The sequence below is a fragment of the Melospiza melodia genome, chromosome Z (genome assembly GCF_035770615.1).
Source record: "Melospiza melodia melodia isolate bMelMel2 chromosome Z, bMelMel2.pri, whole genome shotgun sequence".
In the NCBI taxonomy this organism is placed as follows: domain Eukaryota; kingdom Metazoa; phylum Chordata; class Aves; order Passeriformes; family Passerellidae; genus Melospiza; species Melospiza melodia.
In genome coordinates, this window is record NC_086226.1 from 45,121,055 (window position 1) to 45,134,586 (window position 13,532).

Genomic DNA, 13,532 nt, shown 5'->3' on the forward strand with positions numbered 1-13,532 from the left:
GCAGGACGCGGGAAACCACCAACAATGTTCCCGTGTGAGCCGACGGCAATGCAGAGACAGAGGTATGGGGCCGTGGACACCTGCCCTGCCTTGGTTCCTCCGCTATGACCACCCTCGTGGGGCAGTGCAGGAGGCCACCACACACTGCCCTGTTGATGGACCGGGGAACAACTACGGCCACCCTTATCACTACCGCTCTCACCCCAGAGATCTCGCAGCAAAGCATGAGCAGCCTTAGCCGGGGCCAAAAGCGAACAAGGAAGGAGGGCACAGCTATAAGCCATGAGTTTCGAGTCTATTAAGTTTAAGAGGTTGGAGTTGCTAGCAACATACAGGCCGGCAGATGAAGAGAGCTGTCACCTCACCAAGCACGACACGTCTCTTGCGGACGGGGCCAGTCCCTGGACGAGAGGAAGCCCCGGGCGGGACACAGCCCGGCATCAGAGCCGCGAGCTCCCGCGGGATGCGCATCACTGCGACCGGCACCCCCGGCCGCTCCCGGCTTCCCGCCCGCGCCGCTCCGCAGCCTCCCGCCGCGGGTACCTAGCTCCGCTTATTCACCAGTAGGATGACAAATCTCCCGGGCGGGTGTCTGTCTGTCCCGTCCTTCCAGACAGAGCTGCGTCCCCATCCCGGCGGCGGACCGGCCGGCGAGGTGAGTAATCGCGAACTGACGGCACCACAAGAGCGCTTGTTTTGCTTTCCCTTCTCCTCCGCCCTCCCCGCGCTGACACGGAGGCCGTGAGCCGCCGACTCACCCTCTCCCCGCCGGGGCCGGCGGCGCGGGGCTGCGAGCGGGGCAGCGGAGGGGCCGAGCCGTGCCGTGCCGTGCCGTGCCGTGCCGTGCCCGCAGGCTCGGCGGGGCGCGGCGCCGCCGCGGGGCTCCGGGCACTCACCTCCCGCCGGCCCCGCCGGCAGCGCGCAGCTCCCGCCGAGCGCGGCCGGCCGTGCCCGCTGTCATGTGCCGCCGCCTCCCGTTAACCCTTCCCGGGCCCGGGCCGGCCCCGCCAGCCGCGCCTGCTCCGCCACGCGGGGGGAGCGGCGTCCCGCCGGCAGCGGCCCCGCCGCGCCCCCTGCGCCAGGGAACGCGTGGGGACACGGCGGGATAGGGCCGGGGCAGCCGGGGCTCTGGCAGGTGATGCAGGGGGATTGATGGGGCGGCCATGTAGGGGCTGGAAGGTGCCGAGGGGGAGGCTTCGGCGGGGGACGGGCTGCACAGACGCTAGAGGGGATGAGGGAACCGAGGGGTGCGCTGGAGGCCGGAGGTGTTTGCAGTAGGGGAGACGGGGGGGATTTTGTGTCTGTGTGTAACGGGAGCGGGGGGAGCTGCGGTGCCGCACCACTTCTGCAGGAGAAATGTTTAGAAGCTCTGGGGGCTGCAGGCTCCCCGGAGGATAGTCTGGGGGCCACACGCTGCGGGCTTTATGAGGAATGCGTGGGGGGTTGCACGGAGGCTGTAAGGGGGCTTGGATGGGACCTAAACGTTGTGGTTTTCTCGTACACGGGCAGGGTAGTAGGTAAACCACAGGAACAGGGCTTTGGAAGTGGGAAAGAGGATGAAGGGGCTTAATGTCTGGCATTTTTCCACCCGGCGTAGAAAGCTGTGATATGCATGCAAGAGCCTTTCTCAATTAGAAGGAAATCTAACTTGGAATTGCAGGACTAGCAATGTAATAGCGTGAGCCATTGGCAGTATTGTTGGCAGTATCCACTCAGAGCAAAAGCACAGGGATGCTGTGGCCCCAAGGTGATGATCAGTTCTTGCAGCACCAGTTGCAGCCAAGAGGTAAATGCCATGAAGAGCACCCATTGCTCTCAAAAAGACTCCTACACATGTAGGATAAGACCCAGCAACTGAAACATGTTGGTTCTTTCAGTTTGGGTCCATCTTACTCCCCTTTGGTGTAATCGGGGAATTGAGAATATAAATGAGCTGAAGCTAGAGATGAATAAAGCAGCTGAAAAGCCAGGCTCAGAGAACAGCAAATTACCCAATCACTCCACCAGCATGAGCACATGAGCATGCAGACCTCATGGCAGAGCGTCCTGTCAGCCAGGGAGCCTCCAGCAAGGGAGCCCACTAACATGGATGGGCAATTGAAGATTGCAGCAGGTGTGGGCCTTTCATGCCAAGCATGGCCAGCCCTGCATTTAAAACAATTTTAAATCCCAGTTCTCCAAGAATGAGAATGACACTGTGGCAGTCATTATTGCTTATCCCAAGGTGAAGGGAAGCCCGTATCCGTATTGTGCTGTGAGTGCTGTTAGGAGGAGAGTTGAGGTAGGGGGATGTGTTTTGATGTGTTCACATCACTGGGCTCCTCAAGGCCAGCCTTGATCCTTAGCTGAATAAACTCTTCCAAGCTAAAGGTCCTTTGTCATTCATTCATATTGCATCCAATTAATGTGACTGCGAAGTTCGTGAGAAGTCGGTGTTGCATTCTTTACATACCCAGAAAACCTAGCAGATATATTGAGGCTTCAGTCTTTCTATTAAAGTTTCATTGCAGAAATATTTTAAAGCTGCATCTTACTTTAAAAATCATATTAAAAGAACTGACAGCTGAAGGGGTCTTTTCCACATGAAAGCACAGAATTTGCTTGTGAGCTCAATGTGGTTTTTTGCTACTGTCTCATTATTGGTGCTATATGCCAGAATTTTGTGAGAAGTATGGGTTCTATGCAATTATCATTTAATTGGAAGTCATAATTAAAAAGTTCAAGGATTATCCCCAAGCTAACATCATGGTAATGATAGTGGAAGACTCACACTGAAAATGAGTAAAACAGGCAACAAAAAAGGTATATACTGTCAAAGTACTCACTTTGATTCAAATCTACCATATAAACGGTGAGTTTGCGTTAAATAAATTGCTGTAAATAAGCCCTGACAATATCAGAAACCAAATCTAACCACCATTAAAAAAATCTTTTTGCCTTATCAAATTATTTACATGTATGGGAAGTAAATTGTCTCCATTTTTCAAATTAAAAGAAGTGATGAATCCTGTCAATGTACCACCTTGAGAAACACGTGGTCTAAAACACAAGATACAGGCAGCCTTTACATAGAGGATAAGAGTTTTTACTGTCTTGGATGAAGCCTGCTGAGAAGTCCTGAACATGAAGTAAAGAAGACAATCAGAACCTCCAATTAACAAAGTTAACATTAGAAACTGCAACTCATATCTAAAGATAATTCTTCATTTTCAATGTGCTGAAATAGCAGCGAAGTTTATTTAAAGTAAGGCAGGTAAGACTAATAAGTGCATTAAAAGTAAGTGCATCCAAAGTTTTCTTAGTGGGTGACACAGCTGCATGTTCATGTCTGTCATACAGCGTTGCACATTCATATCCGTCAGTATGAACCCATACTTCTCACATAATGCACACATCCCAGTTATGAAAAGGCTATGTCATAGTCCTTCAGAAAACTACTGCTTATTCTCTACTGCAAATTTTATCCCCTCTATCAAAAAGCATGTATCAAATGGAGCTAGTGGATTCTGAAATTCAAGAAATGTATCTGAATCCACAGTAATACCTGTGAACTTCTTCTGCCACCTACCCAAGAACTGAGGGTAAAAATTTATATTTGTCACTTCAGTGCCAATTACATTTGCATAGTTCAGTAAAACCTTTTATTTATGGCTCAAGGAAATGTATAGTTACATGCTATATGAAGGTACAGTGAACTTTGAATTAAGCCTTCAGTTTACAAACTATCAAACACAGAAGGATTTTTCAAAAGACTCTTTTTTAAAGAAAAAAGTCTCCTTTTTCTTCTTTTTCTCTGTCCCAAAGTCTATTGGAATAACACAGTATGCCATCAGTCCTTGCAAAGTTTCTTCCTAGCCTGATTCTTGTATTACGTCACTTGGTTTGTTGTCCTAGAGTGTTATTCCCAGGTATGGAGGAAAAGAGAGACATGGTCATATAAATCCTTGTCACCTTTGTCCCAGGGAAAGACCATCTTTGTGAGTGAGCCCTGACAGGAGATGGTCAGTGGCTAAAGATTATGAAAAGAGCTCATTCAAGTGGGAGAAAGAAACTGAATAAAGATTAGTAAATTTATTTTATTTATTGGTATTTTAGAGGCCTTTTTGAGAAAGGGAATTACTCTCTTGATGTTGAAGCATCATGTAGAGAAACTCAGATTATTTTTTTCAGAGTCCAGAGGAAAACCATTATAGCAGAAGGTACAGAGAATAAGGAATGTGATAACCAGAAGATACAGCTGGTTTTAGTTTTTCTTATTTCTTTCTTCTGTATACTGGTAGCAACAGAACTCACCTTTAGGGGGAAAAAACCTAGGTACTAGGATTGTAAGACAAATTAAATTTGCTTTTCTATAGCAAATCTGAAAAATTTTTGATCCAAACACCTTTGAAATTGTGGCAGTCAATTTAATGGGAGGACAAAATTCCACTGAAAATAAAGTGAATTTGAAGAGTACCTGGAATACGATGATACTTCGTTAGAGAACACTAGCAGAATTAGAGGGCTTGTCTTCTGTTGCCTTGGACATGCTGATTTGAACAAACCCAAGTCTGAACAATCATTCCTCAGATGCAAACAGAAATGCAGAAGCTTTTTCAAGCTGTTTGGGTTTTGGGGGGTTTTTTTGGTTCATGTTCTTGTCTTGGGGGTTTGGTTTTGGGTTTGGTTGGGTTTTTTGGGGGGTGGGGGGACTACTGATTAAAAAAATAAAACTTACTGACTAACACTTTTGGTCTAATTCTTTAATTTTACCTCAAATCTTCCATTTCATATCTATTCTGTTTTCATAGTTGCTGTGCAAATGAGAACAATATTTTTGCTAGTTAAGCTGATATGACAAAAAAAAAAAAAAACCAAACCTTGAATTCCATCTTGAATAGTTTTACTGACTCCAGTATATTAAAATATAATCAAATTGGGTTTTCCAGGTTTAGCTGTAAAATCAAGTCTTGCACCTCTCCCATCTTAGCTTAAACTGACTCTTGGCAAGAAAGAACTCTGCAAGGGACCTCTGCTGTTTCCCATCATCCATGGCTGCAGCATCTCAGGGCTGATACCTCTTTTTTTCTAGCAGAAAAAATAGGGCATTATGGGCAATGAGTTTTGGGGTTTGATCCTTTTTCTTCATCTTTCCAATCACAGGTCACAGGTTGCATTTAGGTGGTCCTCACAATACATCAGGGAGGGCTGTCTGATACCATCATGACATAGCAGGGCCACAGAATTTTTTTCTGTGTTCTATTTCCTTTTTCTCTATCCAGATTTCACAAATATTACTTTTTTTAGTGAGTTTTACTTGCTATGCAGGAGATGACACAGCATATTTCTCCTCCATACTGCAAGAAACTGACACTTATGAAGAGCATATTGCTAAGATCTTCAAAGTTCCCAACAGCATCTAGATATCCTTGTAACAAATCAGTTCCTCTCCTTGCAGCTCCAGCAATGCACCCTGCACTGTGAATTGAAGAGATTAATAAAAGCTGTTCCATTGCTACTCTTAAATGTAAGCTGTCAGGTGGAGAGAAATCTGCCTGTGGAATAAATATGAAAAAAATATATGCATTCTACTAACCTCCTCAAAGAAAGTGAGTTTGATTCCCCAGCATTCTTACACAGACAAAGCTGGCACTGGTAAACTGGATTCATTTAATTAAATTGTAGTCTAGTTTTGTATGGTACAAACATACATGCAGAACCCTTACAGAAGAATGCAGTCATTATCTATAACAATAAAACCTTTAGGGTCAGAAAATAAAATTATTAGATGAAAATTAATTGCAAGAGAATTCTACATTCCCACAATACACCTGAAGAAGCTGGAACTGAGACTGATGAGTAGAAGCCTCATAATAAATTAATCAGTGAAAAGACATAATATCAGCAGTGGAGTTTAGCTAGAATATATTAATACTTAACTGACACTTTTTCTAGATATTTCATATGCTGTGGTTCAGGTCCCAAAGTGGGAATATCATGTACATTGACAAACAGGTGAAGAGAACAGGGGGACCACATTTGCTTGGGTACCTCTGTCTTCGTGCCTGAGTCAAATTTGAAGTCAAATTGAGTTTTGATGTGGATCAAAGTATACTAAACCATACATGTCTAATTTCCATGGAGAAATTATAAGGGATTTCGGGCTAGCATGATGTCCATTCCCTAATACTTACTGACGAATAACACTGCTAGAAACATTGTTATAGGTAGGATGCTAATTGAGGGCCAAGTAAGAAAAAAAGAAGGAAATTTCCCACAGTCCATTTAGAAACCTTAGAAGAAAATGCTGTGATAAAGTGGAACTACTGTTTGTCCTACAGTAATAATGATTAATAATGATTTCTTTTGTAGGCCCCAGCAATTTTAGATTGAACAGCAGATAAGTACAATGTTGAAACTCACTTTTCTTGTTTGGGAGAGTAAGCATTTTATTAATCACTTCAGTGGTATGCATATAACACTGCAATTTTTCTCCTACTCTTGTTTCTATGCCTACTCACCTCAACACTGATTTTTAATGTTAAATTTTGCTTCATACCGTGTAATAAATACTGACATGTGTGTAGTTAGCTTTCTTCATTGTAGTACCTTTGGACTTCTACTAATTAAGAAAAGAAACTAATTTAGTTCAGAAAATACTGGGGGAAAACACACTAAAAAGTAGGTCCTTGATCGATCAGATATTGAACAATTCACCCCAAACGTGGCTGTCTCCCGCAGTCAGTGTGCCTCTTCCCAAGGGTGACATGCAATTAAGGAGGGGGTCTGGGGGAGGCATATGGGTGAAGCTATGGTATTGTGTGCACAGTATTGCCACAGGAGCCCATTACCTGTAACAAGGCATCAGCTGTCTCCATGAAGCCTGAGTAAAAGATATCTTGGCTTTGTACTCTCTACATGGGAGAGTATCTTTGTGCTCTTTTATGTTTAAGAAAACCACCCACACTCCCTCCTTTTCATTGTTTTAGTATATTTCCATTAGGAGAAGATGTGCAATTTAAAAACAACATGTGAATAATTTGATGTTACTGTGGGTTTTGTTCAATTCTACATAGAATTCATTCTAATAGAAGTCTAACCTTTTTCTAGGATCATATATTTCATTGGTAGAATATGTTTCTTATGTTTTTTGCTTCTGCACCATTGAATTTTCTCCTTTAAACAGTATTTCTCCACTTGGAGTTAGAAAGGACCCCTATAGCCTCTACTGAAATTATATCAAAGTCCAGATAAATGGCTGGTCACAGAATATTCTCGAAAGGTTGTGTTTAGACATATGTAAGAAATAAGAAAGTTGTCTATAAGCTAGCCAAGTGTCAAAATACTGATCTGACTTTGTTCTCAAAATAGTACTCACTCATATTCCCAGCCTAGTTGATATAACTGTACCAACATATCTTCACATTTAGTTGGCTCTATAAGAACTACAGGGATATAGTGGATTGGAAATTAATCTCCTGAGTCTTTCCTTGAATGTAATTTTAAAATTTAAAGCAATGATAAAAACTTCTCTTTTTTTCATCCATTTGTAAAATGGATAAGAAAACAGATATGATGATCTATATAATACTACAATCTTTACTTAATTCCATTGGAATTAATTATTTTAAGCTGTAAGAGTTTACATTGCAAAAAAAAAAAAAACCCTTAAAATGTTGCCAATTCCCTATTATACTTCTTTGCTCCAGTTTAAAGAACCCAAAACAGAAAAGAATAACACCAAGTCACATGTTCCAGTCTTTCTGGGCATATGATGTGTCTCAGAAATGATCAAAAATCCACAAGTGCATCTAAATTTTTTAATAAGCTGCATTTTTACTTATTATTTCTTATGCTACACAAAATTCTACTCTATGGTATGCCTATGCACTTCACTAACTTCTGTGAGCCTGACAATACATATCCATCAGCATAAGTGATTTAGGTACATTTCTATCTATTTCCTTTACATTGCTAAAAAAATATTCTGATCCTCCCAAAATGCTGTTTCTAATTTTTTTAATGTATTTTGTAAGGAGCTCACTTTTAAAATTTCCTAATTCAAAGCAACTTACTAATTTTCTGTGTGCTGTAACTGAAGGGGTTTGCAGTTCCACAAAAATCTCTGGCATTCATGGATTCAAATGGAGTTGACTTGAAAAAATAACACTATCAATAAAATTCTAAAATCTAATGATTAGACAAACAAATCTAGTGAGCTTTAGCTGTAGGAGAAAAATCTTCTGAGGTTTCCAGAGAGGTGCTGTGACACTTAATGAGATCTCCTTCCTTTCCTTTTCTACCTTCCTGATCACACTTGTAATGAAGACTGAATCCTGACTTTCAGAAACACTTATAAATTATTCCTTGTGCAGTTGAATTCAGACTGTTGTTGCTGGGTTAGATTCAAAGTGTCATATGTGCTAATATAGTTCTTTATTTTTCTGACAACTCTGACAACATAAAATATAACATGGGGATATATAAATTGTGGAAGAACCTAACCACAGAGAAACAGGAAAATTAAATATAAACAATCTTTATAAAACATTGTGTTATTTTTTTTTCTTTCTTGTTGCCATCCAAGAACTTTGACATCATCTCTTTTTTGCAAGAGATACCATATCTCTAGAGAGAATATATGTATACACATATGTACATATATAAACTCAAAAATCCAAGCAACAGTTATCATATCAATGTCTGATGATAAACCTGTTCCCATTAAAATAAAACAATACTGAATGCTAGTAATGATTGTCAATAGTTATGAACATTTTTGTTGCATTCCTCAAAGCCTTTTTTTTTTTCTGGAATTTTCACAACACAACATGTTACTATTACAGGGAAACATTTCAACAGCTTGAATTGATTTGATTTCAATAGAAAAACATAAAAATACTTAAAATTAAACAAGTTTTAAATGTTTAACTGGACTGCAGACATGGCTTTCAGTATGTCACAAGGTAGGGACACTAGGAAAGAAGGAAAATACAAAAAGAAATGCTGTCTGGCTAGAAAGCATTGGTAGGCAGAAGGGCATTCCTCCAGCTAATGATTTTTCAGAGCATATGCCTTTGTATACTGGCACAAATGAAAACCTAATCTCTAGAGTAGATGCTAATTAACTTTCACTGCTGCACCATTAATACATTCCCAGGTGCTTCCCAGCTTTGATGTCATAGTGTCTGGGAGAGGGGAAATTGCTGACTGCCTCTTCAGGCAGCTTCTCTTTTGGGTGGCTCATTCCATGAAATGTATTTGCTCTGCCAGGAATGTCCTACAGGCCCTGATATATTGTGAAAGAGAGAGAGTAAGAAAAGGGCACCCAAATATGAGAATGAGGCACTGGGTCTTATTTACTGAGAGCATTTTCTGCTCAGGTCTTGCTATAGCTCCTCAAAACCTGTACTTTGAAAGACCACAAGCACCTTAGGTCTTAATAGAATAGACTTTCACTCTCCATTCTGGTCTGGATGATAATTTTGGACATTGGCCAACTATTAATGTTCCATAATGAGTCTTTTTTAAATTTCAGCCTAACTAATAAATTAGTAATATAAATAGCAGGGGCAAAAAACTCAGCCACCTCTGTCTTTAATTGCCTGTTATAATCCCAAGTCCTCTGATAATTTCTGTTACATGCCATAATAAGATCATTAGGTGATTTTTTAGGTTCTTATGATTATTCAGCTCAAGACAGAGCAGGTATTATAACGCAGTTTCACCCCCAGTATAATCTGTTTCTAAGGATACTCCGCTGCTGTTTTTCCAACAAAGGATGCTGGTAGCTCAAGTAACAGCCATAAAGTTAGTGGATATGTTCAAGCATGGCTGACTCCTAAGTGACCTTTTGTTGTTACAAAGTGTCTATACTCAAGTGTCCTTCTTTAATATTCTGCATTTCCCTATGTACACAAGGTTTTTTACATATTCCACTATTTAATTTTTTAAAAAAAACCCTCTGTGGTATTTATTATATACAAAATATAGAATCATACCATGGTTATGGTTAGAATGGGACATTTAAAAATAATGATGACCCATGGCAGGGACATCCTTCACTAGATCAGAGTGTGAAACCTGACCTTGGACACTTCCAGTGATGGAGCATCCACAGCTAATCAGAACATCTGTTCCTGTGTCTCAACACCCTCATTGTAAAAGATTTCATCCTTGTATCCAAGCAAATCTACCCTATTTCAGTTTAAAACCATTGCCTCCTCTCCCCATCACAAGGAAGCTGTAACTGCAATGAGGTCTCTCCTCAGTCTCCTCCAGGCTGGAAAGAACAACTGACCTCAGCTGCTCCTCATAGGGCTTTCCTCCTAGACCCTTCACCATGCTCATGGCCCTCCTTTGGACGCTCTCCAGTAGCTTTATATCTCTCTTACACTGTGGCACCCAGAGCTGCCCCCAGCACTCGAGGTGAGGCTGCCCCAGTGCAGAGCAGAGCAGGACAACAATGCTGTGCTTGAGGATGCTGTGCCTGGTGTCCCCAGGACACAGGTGGCCCTTCTGTCTGCCTTGGCACTGCTGGTTCATGTTCAACTTGCCATAAGCCAGGGCTCTCAGGATCCTTTCTGTAGCATTTCTTTCCAGCATCTCATTTTTCTGTACATCCAGGGCTGCCCCATCCCAGGTGCAGAAGCTCTAATGCCATGGGAAAACACAGGACACACAGTCATTCCAAGCACTGACTGCAAAACCCCACCACAGCCAAAGCTGGAACTTCCATAAGTTCATTAATCAAGGTCTAAATCAAACTCTTTCAGGTCCAAATTCAGCTGTAAGCCTGCATGTTCTCCTTTAGTCTAGACCTCAAAAATAGTAATGTAATATGTACACAGAAGCATGATCAGGGCTTCTTTCCTAAAGCTTATTTCAGTGGTTTGGAAACCATAATCCTAAAACAGTGTCAGGGGAAAAGAATCACTATATCTTCTTTCACCACTTGCACTCCAACACTGCAGACAAACATTTGAACAGTAATCAAAAAAAAAATAAAACTGTTATTTAATATAATCATATTGCTGTTAAATAAGGGTTACCATCTGATAAAACTTTTCCCTAAATGCAATCTGAGGTTCAATCCAAGTGTTGAAACTGTTTTTTCAAAGGTGCTATTAGCTGTTTTTCTAATTTGAAAAACTCTATTTCACCACTCTTCAACACTAACAAACAAAAAAAAGATTTCACCAAAAATCCTAGACACAATGTTACAGGCATCTGTGAAAATGCAAATCTGCTTAAGGTAGGAGAAAATCAGAAGTTCAAGAATGCAAGTTTTATTCTAACTTAGAGTTGAATGTCCATCTTTAAAAAACAGGATGAGCTGGAATCCTAATTTTTTTCTTTTTTGTGGCTCAGAGAGGTCAAAACATAATGCTTACTAATGTCTTGCTCTCAAAAGTTATATAGAATCTGTCTGAAAGGATACATGACATTTTTATTTGTCACTGTGCAAACATGTGAGATATAAATAAATACTGGTGATAGACAAAGACATTTCAGCCTGCATTCAGTTTTAGTGTGATAATACTGCAAACCAGCACTGCAGTTTTCTCAGAAGTGGGTTTGCAGTGACCTCTGTAGGACAGATCTGATATAGGGTCCTTCCATGCTCCAGACTTGCTTTTTGAGAAGCCATAATTTTATTGTACACTGCTGCAGCTTCAACAGAATCCCAGTGCATATTTTCTGCGTACTTATATTAATATAAAAAACCGGGCCTTCAGACCCTGATACCCAGAATGCCTGACAGTTCTGCTGTGGCAGTGTGGTAGTGACCTCCTCACTGGTCCCTTCAGCTGTCCGATCCCATTTTTCTCTTTCTCTTCTGTTTTATGGTTGATTTATGTTTGCTGGTTGTCGGTTTCTCTTCCCGGCTGTTTTATGTTCGGAGATAGCTCAGGGATGCCACTTGCTCGGTTTCTCGGCTGTTTAGGTGGCCTGGAAAGGCCCAGAGTGGCCTTGGACAGCCCAGCGCTTCAAAGGACGAGGAGAGACTTCTGATCTTGTTTCGGTCTCAGTGTTTATTAATTGTTTATCTAAAAGATTTTCTTTCAGCCCGACAGAGGTCTGCACAGCAGCCAGCCATGGGCACACTCCCAAGCCTCCGGGGCGGTCACTTATCTTTATACCTAAAGTTACGTGTACAATATTTATGATTTTTCTCCAATACCTTCTACTCTTATTAACCGGTGCACTTTTAGTAAAGACCAATCCCAAAGTGCCACCATCACCACAGAAGATGGAGGCCAAGAAGAAGAAGAAGAAGGACAGGACACGCCCCAATTCCTCCATCTTACTTCTCTAGACCCCCCTGTACAGAAATCCTAAACCCTGTGTATTATACTCTAACTAACTTATCCCTTCACCATTCACCCCAGTGAAATCCTCCCAGTCCTCATACAGATGTTATCTCCTGTGTAGGATCAAAGTTCTGTCACCAGACACTTCTGGCAACATTCCAGGACTCCCGAGCCCCCCAAGGGTGGTCTCGGTCTCTCTCTGCACCTCAGTCCTGAGGTGCTGAGATCCCACATTCAGCCTTTGACATCTTAGTGCCATTTGTCAACATGATTAGTTTCTGAAAAGTAATTTCTGTGAAACCACCTGTTTTTGCTAGGTTTCAAGTTCTGCAGCAGACAGAGATCCCCTGGAAACCAGACTGGCTCACCTGTCACACGGAGACACAGCCACCAACTGCAGAATGTTCAATTCATTGTGACTGCTGGGATGATTTCTTGAGTAACTATGCTGCAAGACAGGGACAGTTTGTGCAGCATTTTGATCTCTTGCCTCTTGAACATTTTTGAGAGAGCAACATTGTCTACCTGTCCAGGGAAAAATCAATGGGGAAAAAGCAGAAGTTGAAAACACTGAGTTACAAGTTCACACACTTCCTATCCCAACCCAAGTTTCTGAATCAAAGAGACCAAATTAATTCCAATGTGTGTTGTTATGTCAAGTGTCTTTGACTAGTTCAAGATTCATACTACTCGCTTATCCAGGAAAGCTGCAGTAAATTATTACTTTTCATGACTACCCTTTACAGGCCTTAGGAGTAATCACCAATGCTCTGGAAATACAAGAGTCAGGGCCAGTAGCAAGGGTTTGTGAAACGTGCATCTTGCTTGACCAACCTGATCCCTTCTATGATCAGGTGACAAGCTCAGAAGATGAGGAAAAGGCTGTGGATATTTCTCCTTGAACTTTAGTAAAGCCTTTGACACTGTTTCCCACAAAATTCTCCTGGAGAAAGTCTCTGCTTATGGCTCAGACAGGCATCCTGTTCACAGGGTAAAACCTGGCTGTACGGCTGGGCCCGGAGATTAGTGGGGCATGGGGTTACATCCAGCTGGTGGCCAGTGACCAGTGGTGTTCCCCAGGGCTCTGTACTGGGGCCAGTTCTGTTTAATATCTTCATCAGTGACATGGATGAGGGGATTGAGTGACCCTCAGTCAGTTTGCAGATGACACCAAGCTGGGTGGGAGTGCTGACCTGCTGGAGGGCAGGAAGGCTCTGCAGAGGGATCTGGACAGGCTGG

At 42.1% G+C, this 13,532-nt stretch overlaps 1 long non-coding RNA gene across 1 annotated transcript in view; it reads left to right on the forward strand.

The window, feature by feature from the left end:
* Positions 1-532: 532 nt before the first annotated feature.
* LOC134431674 (uncharacterized) overlaps positions 533-13,532 on the forward strand; it is a 31,631-nt gene continuing 18,631 nt past the window's right edge. The window contains exon 1 of the long non-coding RNA XR_010031050.1: positions 533-655. This is a non-coding gene — a long non-coding RNA (uncharacterized LOC134431674). The remainder of the gene's footprint in view (positions 656-13,532) is intronic.